Source organism: Gopherus flavomarginatus, chromosome 3 (assembly GCF_025201925.1).
Source record: "Gopherus flavomarginatus isolate rGopFla2 chromosome 3, rGopFla2.mat.asm, whole genome shotgun sequence".
In the NCBI taxonomy this organism is placed as follows: Eukaryota; Metazoa; Chordata; order Testudines; family Testudinidae; genus Gopherus; species Gopherus flavomarginatus.
The window spans coordinates 166,589,089-166,604,150 of NC_066619.1; the positions used below are offsets into that span (position 1 = coordinate 166,589,089).

General features: G+C 42.0%; 1 protein-coding gene across 3 annotated transcripts in view; it reads left to right on the forward strand.

Moving 5' to 3' along the window:
• Nucleotides 1–15,062, forward strand: part of BMPR1B (bone morphogenetic protein receptor type 1B) — a 403,289-nt gene that overhangs the window by 71,249 nt on the left and 316,978 nt on the right. The gene's annotated exons all lie outside the window — the stretch shown is intronic.

Sequence of the window (15,062 nt, forward strand, 5' to 3'; positions counted from 1 at the left end):
ATTTGTGAGTGTGATTAGGAGATCGTTGGTAGAGTTCAAAAGAAATATGGTCAACACATTCTGTGTACACACAGATGGATTTAAAAAAATCCAGAATGGGTTATCGTACCAACCTAGGAAGGACTCTTGAGAATGATCAGGCTTGCATTGTAATGAGTGAATTCATTATAAAATAGCCAGGGTGCCTCATGACTACTACCAGTGTTCTTTAAGTCATTTTGGCATACCTTCAGAAGGAATTTATTTTTGATAGCGACAAAACTTAAATGACCGGTAACAACTTAGCTTTTATAAAATACACCTGACGCTTATTGCTATTTTGGGGAAAGAATAGTAACCATGCAACTGCTAGTGTCTAATAGCACTCAAATATTGTGCTTTCTGAGAGGTGTAAACATTTATTGAACAGTTAATATTTACTTAATACATTAGATTTTTTTAATATGGAAAAGGTTAACTAAGTTTTATTGTGGATGTAATTGGCATTCAAAAGTAAGTTGTAGCATGCCTTGTTTCTTAAATAGTTCAAAGGTGTTTATCAAATAGAGTTGTATTTACCTTATTACAAAAATAACTTTTTTCTCTTGTGACAGGCATCAGCTTGCAAAAATGGGATCCTCACAGAGTTTATTTTCTGTAGCCAACTATGCACATTCTGATTTAAAACTGCATATTTGTTCTTCTCTTCTGTGCGGTATTTGCTTTTATTTTCTGAAGCACAAAATCCAGGTGCTATAAGAATGTTTTATTAGTTAGATGACGATATTTTATTTTTCCTTTCTGTGTCAAATTGTGTGAGGCTACTAGTCTTTACTGATCTTTTTTCCTTTTTCCTCTTCTAAAATTAGGCTTGAAATGCTGCCTATGTTACTATCACAGATTAAAATTACAATGATTATTACTGTGACTTCAAAGGGGCCTAAAGGAGCTGGGTATCTACCTCCCATTGAAAGCTAATGGGAATTGGACACTTTGATGCTGGTTAGGCCCCTTTGAAAAGTTTGGCCTATACTCTTAAAACAAATCAACGAAATGGGCCGGTAGTTATACAGCATGAATCTTAAAAAACATGTAGCAAGTGGTTGTGGGTGATATTTTCAGGCTGTTTCTTGCCCGTAATATGACAAGAAAATTTTCTTACAATCTCTAGTATAAAAGTAGGTATGAGCATTGCAGAATGTCAGTTATTGGAATGGAAAAGTGGAGTCTAAATTAGGATTATAAATAGAAAGGAAATACAAATTCTCAGGTCTTAAGTAATAACTGGTTATATTCAGGCTTTTTAGTGAGTTCTCTAGCCAACTTTATTAAGATTATCTGATCACAGGTTTCACAAAACATACCACTGTTACAGCTTCATTGAAAAGCACAGCTTTAGCTAGTGTAAATTTATGGGCTTGAGGAGAAGCCCCCTTTTGAGGACTTCAGTGGGTCTTATTTGGTGCATAGGCCATGGCTCATTGACCTTCTGCACAGGTGCATTCCATAAAGATGCCTAGTTGTCAGGTCATTATCCCAATCTCCTTGTTTGGGTTAGCCTTGTAGAGCTGCTTCTAACTTGGCTAACGTAGCATTTGTTACTCACTCTGTATTTAATTGATATCTGCACATATGTACATTTTTATAAGTTTTTTTTAAATCGATTGCTGTATTAAATGGTCCCCCAAAACCTGAAGACTTCATGAAGGAGAGAGTGAAGTCAATGGAAAGACACCTAATGACTGAAGCAGGCTTTAGAACATACCCTGTAACAAACAGAGAAATTTTATATTAGTACAGATTACTTTGTGAAGACAAACTGTAGTGATGTTTCCTGCTGTTTTTCTTGCTGTGGTGAGTGATTGTGGTGTGGAGTGTGCATTTATTGCAATCTCAGTTACTAAAAGGTTCTGCCTTTAATTTCTGCGGCAACATGTACAAAGTGATATATACCTACTGAGTCAGTTTTCTGACTTTAGAGAGGATCCTTTGGTTAGACAGGGTTAATATTTAGGATTGCCAGTTTTGCTTGGTGGACATATTCCTGGAGGTTTCATCACATGACATAATCTTTAATTAAAGATCAGTCTTTAATTCCTGGAGACTCCAGGGCAATCCTGGAAGGTTGGTAACCCTATTAACACTAAGTTGTTTTTTTAATCACACATCAAATTGTTTGAGTTACTTCGTGTTCACCATTTCACAGAAAATGTAGTTGTAAAGTTTTAACCACTTTTCTAGTTCATGTTTTCTTTCTTTGCATTTTTTTAAAGTTTGGCGTTAGTACTTTATTTTCTTTACTTTTATTTTAGACATGGAGCATGGATTTTGCAATCTTATCTCAGTATCAAGTTTTATGCCGCTAAGAAATATTATTGTTTTGTAATAAGCAGTCAAACTCAGAAGATGGGCTTGAGTATTGGGAGCACTGAGTTAGATAAATAGGAACAAATGTTTAATCTTTATCCAATGTTGAGTTTTTGTTATGGAAAGCAGATGTAATATATGTTTCTTATCATATGGATTTTAGTGGCTTTTCAGCTGTAACTAGTATTTAAATAATTACAGCTTTGTTGTAATCATTCCCAAACAAATAACAAATCTAATAGCAATTTGATGCATTACAATACCCATAAACAGAAGCCATCATGTCACTTGGAAGTTTCAAATTTCAAAATAAATGCAAAATGTTACAGATTTAAAAAACAAATCAAACAACTATTAAAAAATATAGCAAGATGCACATAAAGTTTTGCATATCTTTAGTTTCTGTACATTCTCTAACACAAAGCTAGAAATGTGAAAATTAGTGTTAGACAATACATAAATTTTTGACTCCAGGCTATAACAATAAACATAATACTTCATTTTTCAATTTACAGAAAGGTAAATAATACCGGCTTTCTGCTTGAAAGTATTAGCATATCATAGTATCTGTAACTGTCTTCTATGAGACTACTAACATTTTAATGATGTAGGCAGTACACAGACAAAAATACAGCTTTGTATTTAATAATTATGTGTAAGTAAGATCTCTTCCTACACACACAACTTCATTGGGTTTTTTTCTGACTGAAATTTTTTTGACCAACTCTGATAAGTAGATAAACACAAATTAACGGGCAGTGTAAAATGCATTGCACTGAAGTACTTGAAAAATATCTGTTTTCAGTATTATATTGGGAGTACTTGTTCATTCTCGTTCCAGGGCTGTTGCCAGCTTTAGCAATATTCCGCATTTTAAGTACAGCAAGAAATGTCTCTGGAAACTAATATCTTCAAAACATGCAACAGGCTGCAACTAGTGATCTTGGGCATTTGCTACATATTTTGGAAGTCTGCTTTACAGAGATGGGGCTTTATAATCCCCTTCATTTACTGGGCTTATCATAAGGTACTTTCATTGACTTAACTGAAATTACTCCTGATTTTGCACCAGTGTGAGGGGACATTCAGGCTGTTGGTGTTTAGGAGACTGAGAGTTGTGTATGGCAGCTGTACTGATATATGCGGGCTGGTATATTGCAATTGGAACATCCAAAGGTGTAGGCACTGAAGTTACATGACCCAACTTATCTTAAAAGCCTGTGTGACATACTACAATAGAACTCTTAAAGAAGTTCTTAACTATGTGTCATTTTTTTTATCCAGTCAACAAAATATGTTACATTCAAGTGTTTCCAATATTAGACATATTCCTTGAGCTGAAAATGTTATGGTCTCTTCCAACATACTCAACCAGTTAAAAACCTTAACACAACATCAAACTACGATACACTCCAGGCCAGTACAATTTAGAGAAAACATTTACTTAATTAAACATATCTGAGGGGGAAAAAACAAGCACAACATAATATACCATTAGAGTTTTTGAAAAATTACAAAGGGTTTTTTGTTGTTTTTGAGAGTCATTGCTCTTAAATATTGTTTTATAAGTCTTGAGTAAAACAGTACTTCCCTTGATGGGTGATGTAACTGAGAAAATAAAATTAGAAGTTATCCCTATCTACTAAAGAAGAGGTGGAGAACAATACATACTTTAGCAAATGTGAGACCAGGTGGGGAAATCTCAAGTTCATAAACAACCATTTTTTCCCTTTTTATTTCATGTGGTTTTCAGGTTTTGGCATTTGGGTGCCTGCAGCACATAACAACATGCTTCAGTTGCTTGGGGATGCAAAACATTTTCACAGTTGTAAACAATGCACAGAGTTGTGTTCAAGGTTCCTAGGCAAAGGGTTGCAGCACTCAGGGATACCCTCTGATTGGGAGGAATGATGGATTATAAACAGGATAACGTCCAATATTACAACAGTTCCTAGACAATCCTAAGGCATTTTTGAGCTCTGGCCTGTATACCACCATGTCCTTGTGATGAAAGAAATTAGAGCTGGCAAATATGGAGATTTGGAAAATTGTTCCAAAAACACCATGGGTTTTGAAATAAGTGTTTAAAATCCACATATAAACTGCTCATAAGATTTTAAAGAGGCTCTTATGAGGTCCACTAAGTTCGCTTTAAGGGATTTTCTTTCCAGTTCCATTTAACACCACTGATTGCTGTTGCAGTAATAAAAGAAATTAATGAAAAATACATTACGACAGGTAAGAAAATTGCTTTCATTTAAGACTCTGATGACTATATATTTATTTTGCACTGTATTTGTAGCCATGTTAGTCTTGGGATATTAGACAAGGTGAGTGAGGTAATATCTTTTATTGGACCAGGTTCTGTTGGTGAGAGAGAAGCTTTTGAGCCACACAGAGCTCTTCTTCTGGTCTTCTGAAAATCTTCAGGTGGTCTGAAAGTTTTTCTCTTACCAACAGAAGTTGGTCCAGTTAAAGATACTACCTCTCCCACCTTGTCTCTCTCTATTTAATGTCCTTCCTATTCAGCTTTCCCTATTAGTATGTATGTAGTTAAATGTCAGCTGAGATAGGTGAGCAGCAAACTTGTTTGAGGACTTTCAGATCTGATTCCCAAAGTTTAAAAAAAAAATCTAAAATCATTATGTGCTACTTCAATTGTGATATATGCTCCTGTTTAGCTGCCAAAATTACACTTGGAAACGTTGTTTAAAACGATAGCGATCTGCACCACCTGTGAGTGCATTGCACAAAGCAGGATGGACATTCGTTATCAGGACTCCAGTGTTCAGTCCAATTAATCTGAGCACAGTAGATTACAAGGTGACATAATAAAGTTGGCATGAATATGCCAGCTGTATAACAGCATATAGGAAAGGTGAATGGATCTTCAGATAAGGTTAAGGGTCTGATCACTGCATTCAGTGTATAACTTCAGTGGGTTTTGAATCAAGACTTAAAGGCATGATCTGTGGCATCCTTAATTCTCATTGACTTCAGTGAACCTTCACAAAATTGACTGTTACCTTGTTTCACTATCTAAACCTGTTCAAATTGAGAGACTAAGGGTACGTCTACACTATGAGATTATTCCGATTTTACATAAACCGGTTTTGTAAAACAGATTGTATAAAGTTGAGTGCACGCGTCCACACTAAGCACATTAATTCAGCAGTGTGCGTCCATGTACCGAGACTAATGTCGATTTCCGGAGCGTTGCACTGTGGGTAGCTATCCCGTAGCTATCCCATAGTTCCCGCAGTCTCCTCCGCCCCTTGGAATTCTGCGTTGAGATCCCAGTGCCTGATGGGGCAAAAAACATTGTCGCGGGTGGTTCTGGGTACAGCCTCACCCGTCCCTCCGTGAAAGCAGCAGACAACCGTTTCACACCTGTTTTCCTGGGTGAACTGTGCAAACGCCATAGCACAGTAAGCATGGACCCGGCTCAGATCAAGACCGCAATCGTGGACGTTGTAAACACCTCACGCAGTCTCGTGCAGTCTGTGCTTAACCAGGACCTGCAAAGCCAGGCGAGGAGGAGGCGACTACGGCAGCGTGGCGACAAGAGTGATGAGGACATGGACACAGAATTCTCTCAAACCGCGGGCCCCTGCGCTTTGGAGATACTGCTGGTAATGGGGCAGGTTCTAGCCATTGAACGCTGATTTTGGGCCTGGGAAACAAGCACAGACATAGTTTTGCAGGTTTGGGACAATTTGCATTGACTGCAAAACTTTCGCATGCGTAAGGGCACTTTCATGGAACTTTGTGACTTGCTTTCCCCTGCCCTGAAACGCCAGAATACCAAGATGAGAGCAGCCCTCACAGTTGAGAAGTGAGTGGCAGTAGCCCTCTGGAAGCTTGCAATGCCAGACAGCTACCGGTCAGTCGAGAATCAGTTTGGAGTGGGAAAATCTACTGTGGGGGCTGCTGTGATGCAAGTAGCCAAAGCAATCATTAAGCTGCTGCTACGAAAGGTTGTGGCTCTGGGAAACGTGCAGGTCATAATAGATGGCTTTGCTGCAATGGGATTCCCTAACTGTGGGGGGGCCATAGATGGAACCCATATCCCTATCTTGGCACCGGAGCACCAGGGCACCCAGTACGTAAACCTCAAGGGGTACTTTTCAATGGTGCTGCAAACACTGTTGGACGTTTCACCAATATCCATGTGGGATGGCCAGGAAGGGTTCATGACGCTCGCGTCTTCAGGAGCACTACTCTGTTTAAACGGCTGCAACAAGGGAATTACTTCCCAGACCAGAAAATAACAGTTGGGGATGTTGAAATGCCTTTCGTTATCCTGGGGGACCCAGCCTACCCCTTGATGCCATGGCTCATGAAACCATACACAGGCAGCCTGGACAGCAGTCAGGAATTGTTCAGCTACAGGCTGAGCAAGTGCAGAATGGTGGTAGAATGTGCATTTGGCCTTTTAAAGGCGCGCTGGCGCACATTACTGATTCGCTCAGACCTCATTCAAACCAACGTCCCCATTGTTATTGCTGCTTGCTGTGTGCTCCACAATCTCTGTGAGAGTAAGGGGGAGACCTTTATGGCGGGGTGAGAGACTGAGGCAAATCACCTGGCCGCTGATTACACGCAACCAGACACCAGGGCAATTAGAAGAGCACACCAGGAAGCGGTGCGCATTAGAGAAGCTTTGAAAACGAGTTTCATCACGTGCCGGGGTACGGTGTGACTGCTGTGTTTGTTCCCCCTTGATGAACCCCCCCCCCCGATTGACTCATTCGCTGTAAGCAACCCAACCTCCCCCTTCGATTACAGCTTGCTTAAGGAAATAAAGTCACTATCATTTAAAAAGCATGTATTCTTTATTAAGTCATTATAAAAACAGAGAGAGAACTGACAAGGTAGCCCAGATGTGGTTTGAGAGGAGGATAGGAGGGAAGGAAAAGGCCACTAAAAAAATTTCAAAGTAATGACAGCCTTTTGGTTGGGCTGCCCACAGGGGTGGAGTGGGCGGGTGCACGAAGCCTTCCCCCACGCTTTCTTACACGCCTGGGTGAGGAAGATATGGAACATGGTGAGGGGTGAAGGTGGTTACACAGGGACTGCAGCGGCACTCTGTGACCCTGCTGCTGTTCCTGAAGCTCCATCAGATGTCGGAGGATGTCAGTTTGATCATGCAGCAGCCGCAGCGTTGCCTCCCGCCACTGCTGATCTTTCTGCCTATACCTCTGATCTTCCTGCCACCACCTCTCATCTCGAGCGTCCCTCCTATCCTCACGTTGGTCCCTCCTGTCCTCACGTTCACTGGCATCTTTCCTGTAATTTGATACCACGTCCTTCCACTCATTCAGATGAGCTCTTTCATTGTGGGTCACTTCCATGATTTCCAAGAACATTTCGTCTCGCATCTTTTTTTTTTCCATCGCCTTATCTGAGATAGCCTTCGGGATGGAGTAGAGAGGCTTGAAAAATTTGCAGCTGCATGAGGGAGGGAAAAAAGGAAGAGAAGTATTTAAAAAGATACATTTTACAGAACAGTGCTTATACTCTTTCATGGTGAACAACACTATTCACCTTACATAGCACATGTGATTTTACTACAAGGTCGCATCTTAATATTGAGTGCCTGCGACTCTGGTGTTAGAGATCTCACAGACGCAGGTCCGGGCAGCAGAATTCAGCTTGCGTGCGTCCATGGTAAGCCATTGTCTTTCAACTTCTGCAGCCTTCATATACACAGTGCCCTCCTTTCCCAAATACCAAGCAAATCCCGTTCAGTGTGCTTCTTTCCTGTTAACATGCAGCAGCAGAAACCACCCCCCCATCCAATTCTCTGGGATGATCGCTTTACCCCTCCCCCCACCATGTGGCAGGTGTCATGGAAGATCACTGCTAAACACCTCCCTTCCTCCCCCACCGCGTGGCTGCTAGCCAAACGCAAAAAAGCTCAGTGTCATTCCCCCCCCCTGATTGGCTACCTGCATGGAAGGATTTCTTTTAAGCAACAGGCAGACAGCCCAGTAGGAATGGCTATCTCTGTCCCCTTAATTAAATTCCTGAATTTCAGCCAGGTTACCATGAACGATATCACTCTCCTGAGGATAACACAGCGAGATAAAGAACGGATGTTGCTTGAATGCCAGCAATCACCGGGACCATACGCAGCTAGGCTTTGTCATGCAGTGATACCAGATTACTTGCTACATGCATGGCGTGGTCAAATGTCCTACCATGGAGGACAGAATAAGGCTGCCCTGCCCAGAAAACTTCTGCAAAGGCTTTTGGAGTACCTACAGGAGAGCTTCATGGAGATGTCCCTGGAGGATTTCCGCTCCATCCCCAGACATGTTAACAGACTTTTCCAATAACTGTACTGGCAGTGAATGCATCCCAAGTTCTCAGGGCAAATTAATCATTAAAAAACACTTGCTTTTAAACCATGTCTTATATTTACAAAGGTACACTCACCAGAGGTCGCTTCCGTGGCTTCATTGGAGGGTAATTCTGTCTGGGTGAGAAAAAGCTCCTGGCTGTTGAGGAGAACGGAGTGCTGTGTGCTCTCTGCAAGCTTGTCCTCCTCTTCCTCCTCCTCATCTTCCCCGTCTGCAGAATCCTCAGCCATGGCTGAGATTACCACCCCCACCTCGGAATCCACGGACAGAGGTGGGAACTGGTGGCGGACCCCCCTAGAATTGCATGCAGCTCAGCGTAGAAGCGGCATGTTTTTGGCACTGCCCCGGACCTTCCGTTTGCTTCTTTGGTTTTCTGGTAGGCTTGTCTGAGCTCCTTAACTTTCACACGGCACTGCACTGAGTCCCTGGTGTGGCCTTTCTCCATCATGGCTTTGGAAATTTTTTCAAATTTTTTTTCATTCGTCTTTTGGAACGGAGTTCTGTTAGCACTGAATCCTCTCCCCATATAGCGATCAGATCCAGTACCTCCCATGCGGTCCATGCTGGAGCTCTTTTTCGATTCTCAGGATATTGCATTGTTACCTGTGCTGATGAGCTCTGCGTGGTCACCTGTGCTGGTGAGCTCTCCACACTGGCCAAACAGGAAATGAAATTCAGAAGTTCGTGGGGCTTTTTCTGTCTACCTGGTCAGTGCATCCGAGTTCAGATTGCTTTCCAGAGCAGTCACAGTGGTGCACTGTGGGATACTGCCCAGAGGCCAATACCGTTGATTTGCAGCCACACTAACCCTAATCCGACAGGGCAATACCGATTTCAGCGCTACTCCTCTCGTCGGGGAGGAATACAGAAACCGGTTTAAAGAGCTCTTTATATCGCTATAAAGGGCCTCGTTGTGTGGACGGGTGCAGGGTTAAATCGGTTTAACGCTACTAAAATTGGTTTAAACGCGTAGTGTAGACCAGGCCTGAATCGACAGAATGTCGTAGTAACTGAACACTCAATTTTATGAGGTACTGGCTGAGATCTGTAAGATACTGAACATCTTCAGCACTATGGAAGGTGAATCAGACCTTGATTTCTGAGGGCTGGTGGGAATTCCAGTGGATGCATAATGCATTAATATTTCACATCAGGAAATCCTGGCAACAAAGGGTTAAAAGTTTTCTCTGTCACTTTCATTTAATCTGTTTCTCACTTTTCAATAGTATTTCTTCTCTGTTTTACTCGCCACTTGTGGGGTGTTGAGATAGATGTGGTGTTGATGAAGCTTGTCAAAATAACTATGTTCCAGAATAGAATATTAAAAAGAAGTGGATTTAAAGAAAAGATATGTGTTCGTGGGAAGTAGATTTGACAAAGGTTCATTTAGGAAAGGAAGAGATGAAGTGATGTTGGGTGAAAATAGTTTTCTTTCTCTAGCACACTTTTCAGGGTCAGGATTAGTTGGGGGTGAAAAAGAAGCAGTATTTAGATGCCTCAGTTTTATAAGCTGCAATCCAAAATATCTACATCAATAAATATATTTACTTTAAATAATTTTGCTTATCACAAGTCATACTGTGTTAGTCTCAAGAATTCCAAAGTGTTTCTTATTCAGGGTCTGAAACAGCAGCTCTTAATGAAGCAGCACTCTTTCTGTCATTATCCAAGCTTGCCGGTACATTGGTACAGCATATGATGTTAATGGGGTGTGTTGCTCAAGTAGGGACTAGAGTGTCAGACCCTCAAATCATTAAATTTTGAGCAAAGATTTTTGTTTTTCTATCTATGGACCCTTTTTTTCTTGTAGCTGTCACTAGTGGAGGCTTTCACAAAATAGTCCTTCAGTGCACCACTGATCATCGTCCATGAACATGAGTCTGATTACATAAGAGGTATGTGAAGAATCTGTTTATGATGTGATCCCAAATAGGCTCTCTCAGTGCACAGGCTAGCTTGTCTGATGGAAAAAATAAACATTACATCAACTAACAAAAGTGTCACTGACTGTATAGAAGAAGATGAAGGCTGTAAAGTCACTTTAGTGTTTCAGTTTGTTTAGGACAGCTTGTATCACCCAGCTGTAGAACATCACACAGAACCTCTGCAATGTATCAAAGTTTTTGTAGGAAAAGAACATAGAAATAGAGAAAGACATCTTAATTTCATCAGTTGCTTTCTCTTATGCTAGCTTGATGGAGAGGAGAGTGAGCCACCCATGAGAATGAATCTTTCTTTAGTAAAATAACTAAAAAGTACAAATGCAAATGATTAAACTGTTGTTTAAATGAAGGTTTCCTGCTTGCTAACCTGATTAAAATTGGTGATTTAAGTCAATTTATTTAAATCAATTCACCCTGGGTATACCCATCAGCAGACTTTGATACTGTTGACCATGATCATGGAACTCCTGGGTCTTCTGTTCTTTCCCTGTGGAGTGTTCCCAAAGGGCCACATGAGGACTAGCACATTGGCCCGAGGGCCGCATCACTGAAACCTTTTCATAGAAAGATACAAAAGTATAGTCAAAATGAAAAAAATGAAGAGTAATATAGTAAAAATGAAAGAGTAATACAGTATGCTATTAAAAGTCAATGTATTTGTTTTTTTAAAACTGTAATGTGAACTGGGGGTGGCTAATAAAATATAAACACCTGTAACTATTCCTTATGTGGTCAGTAACACTGATGATGATCTACACTAATAACAGGAACTTTTTAAAGTAACTATTCATGCAAAATATGTTGCTGCTTTTAACAAACATTCTTCCCTCAGCATGCCTTGCTCCGTCTCTAAGGCAGCGGCTTGGTGCAAGGTGGAGTAGAGCATGCTGGGACTGCAGGCCTCTACTGAGCGAACTTACTCAGCAGCCAGCACCTGTGTTGAAGCGTCCGTGTTCCCTAGGAGGGTCAGGGATTTCTCTCCCACACAGTCATTGTTAAAGGTGAGAGGTGCGGGGAACAGGCTTGGCCTTTCCGTCCCTCCCAGTGTTAAAGGAAAAGGGCTTTTCCCAGTGACTGGCTTCTGCTGCTTTCCCGGCTCTCTTCTCCCCCAGTGTTTCACACTGCGTATGGGATCAGTGGGGACAGATTTCAATGGCGGGTGTGTTTGGCCCTCCCTTGAGGGAGGGGAGATTTGAAAAGTGGAGAAGGGGCTGGCCAAGGGTTGATGTGAGTTGAGGTATAACTGGAGGGGAGGATTGAGGGTGCAAGAAGAGCAGGCTCAAGGGCTTGGCTGGGAGCGAGGAGCTGCATGGCTGTTTGTCAAGCTTGGGCAGTTGGACTCGGGTACACTTCATAGAACTGTGGAAACGGCTCATTGAAATGCGCACAACAGACATCCCCACCCCCAAAGTGAGAGTGACTGTAAACACTGCCTTAAATAGAAGCTCTGAGATCCCGCGTGCCTGCCTGTCCTCCTCCCCAGTGCACATGTGTGGGAGCTGGCAGCAGCAGGGCCAGAGGTGGGTTATGATGTCTTCCCTGCCCTGCCTCTTTTCTATCCCCTTCCCCAAATCCCCACCCTGGCCCTGCCTCTTCTCCACCTCCTCCCATGAACGTGCTGTGTCCCTGCTCCTCCCTCTTCCCTCTTGGAAAGCCCTGAGTGCCACCAAACAGCTGTTTGGCGGCAGGAAGCACTGGGAGGTAGGTGGAGGAGTAGGGATGCGGTGCACTGGTAGGGGGCGGGAGAGAGGGGAGGTTGGCTGCCTGTGGAGTCGGCACCTATGGCGGGCTGCAGGAAAGAACTCCCCGGGCTGCATGTGGCCCGCGGGCAGCATGTTTGAGACCCCTATCTATTAACTCAAGCCACAGATTTAACCCAAATATTCCTGCATTTTGCCCAGCAATTTATTGAACTACAGCATAACTCTTAGACATCTGGTCATGATGTAAAGACTCAGAATGATTGTGAATTTATTACATCCCTTGGTAAATTGTTCCTGTGGTTACCTTATCCTCAGCCTCACTTCCTCCTTATCACAGTCCTCCTTTCAGTTCCAGTCACACGACCGAAGGCTTCATTTCTCACTTTTCTTAGAGGCCTTTGACTCCCCCCGCCATTTCAGGAAGTGTCACTAGGAATGATTATGTCACTGCTGGGGTGTGAATTTTCCAGTTTCACTTCTTATTTGTTGCAGCCTCTGGGGACATCACAGGAAACATAAACAGATCATCCTTATGGGAGACTTTTAAGGGAGTTGGGCTCGTGTGTGAAGAATGGAGGCAGGGGGTGTTCTAAGATCCTAGAAGGACCTTTGTGAATAGCTAAAGCAGAACCTCACAGAGCCGAGCTTCAACTATTTTATCGTGACCGGGAGTGAAATCAGCACGTCCAAGTAAAACCAACAGCTTCTTTCTTTTCCAATTGTACAAGAAATAAATAATGTAAAGACTGTTTGAAATACAAGCTTATAGAAAAGATCATTTGAGAAAACTGAGAATGTGTAGTTATTGTATGTTTCTTGAGTGGCTTTGTGCTGCTAAACAGCTCACTCCTACATTATCTATTCTCCATTGCCTTTTTTGTGTAGTCATTTATACCTGCGAACAGTGTGCAAAGTGGGCAGTAAAACAGTACCAAATCAAAATGCATACAAGGGGCCAGGCAGTAGCAAACTAAGCCCAGAATGTTGTGCTTCCCTGCTCAGCTTTGCTCTACAGCATAGTTGGGGAATACCAATATGGTTACCACTGTCTAAAGTTGGATGAGGAAGTAAAGTATCCATGTGCTGTGTTTTTAGGTAGCTAATACAAAGAATACCATCTACTAGTATATCTGAGTATCTGCTATTATTATTATCATTCTAAGTTTAGTGAAATTGTTGTTACATGGCAAAAGACTTCCTGACTGCTACATTTTACTTGGTTTCAAAGGGACGTTTTTTATTAACTGAATATTTTATTGCAGATAACCAGAATACTTTGGTCACTTCAGCAATTGCCTTGAAAAATGTGCCTCGTGCTGCAAGTGTAAATGAATAGGGATATTTGTGAAAACCCAAGTTTGATCCTGGCTACAAGAACAAATTAGGAAATTGGACAAATTTGGAATTTCTATGTGTAGACAAAGACTATGCAGCAGTCAGAAGAGTTTTATAACAAGAAAACAGCAATGGGCAAATGTAAGCTGGCTTACTCACCAATTCCAGCTGAAAGCTTGGTGTAGAGTCAGAAGAGGACCCCACGAAGAGAGACTGCTGGCATAGCTCTCTCCCCTACCTTGGTTTCATCTAGAATTTCTTGCTTGATCCTATCTGTCCCAGACCCTATCTCCTTCTGCCAGAAGACTATTCACATTTCCTTTATACTAAAGAGGAACTCTGATAAGCCACATCAGCATGTCTGAGTCAACAGTAATCAATCTTCAATTCCTTAGACAGTTAGGGCTTTGTAGGTTAAACTCCACCTGAAAAACAATAGTCAGTCAGTGAACCTCATGGAGCATAGGTAACACATGCTGCCACTAGGGTGACCAGATGTCCCTATTTTGTGATCTTTTTCTTATATAGGCTCCTTTTACCCCCTACCCCAGCCCTGATTTTTCACACTTGCTGTCTGGTCACCTGAGCTGCTACTGAGAGGACACCACTTAACAAGTGGGCTGCTGTGTTCTGCAGCAGCTTAAGTTTCTGGATGTGTTTCTGATGTACACTTGTATAGAGTTCATTATAGTAATCCAGTCTCCTTAACTGAACAATTCAAACCTTAAAGGGTAGGGGTCTGTTCAGAGAAAGATGAGATTAGAGCCAGTTTTTCTGAAAATGTTGCCCATCCTCCGTTATAACAGAGGCCCTACAGACTCTTACCAACTCTACCAGACATCTCAAATATATGTACACAATATGATCAGAGTTCTTTACATAGGTTACTAGCTGTTCAATTCTTCAGCACCAGAATTGGATTTTCCCAGCACAGGCTGCAAGAAAATGACTTTGGGAGGGAGGTTGGATGAAGTGTAGACATAAAGTCTAGGTAAGGGTTGTTTTCCCCCACACTCTTCAACAAAACTATGAAACACACTTGTGTGTACTACTGCTCCTTGCCTGGCTTTTGTGACGATAGCTGTTGGAATGCTGAAGAGTAGCAGCTGGAAAAATGTAAGATTTTTCTGCTTGCTTTGTCTCTGAACATATGGCCTCATGGCCAGTGGTTGCTGCTGCTGTTCTTGTTTGCCTCATAGAGAACTTTCCCAGCCTAGAGCAAGCTTTACATTGTGCCATGATGTTAGTGTTCCAAAACTGAAGAAACCCGAGAAGGGGAGACAGCCTTCCTGAAAGAAACAGATGGTTACTGTTTTAAATGCAGGCAATCCCCCCCCTCCCCGGTTCTACCTAATATGTAGTGCTGTGAG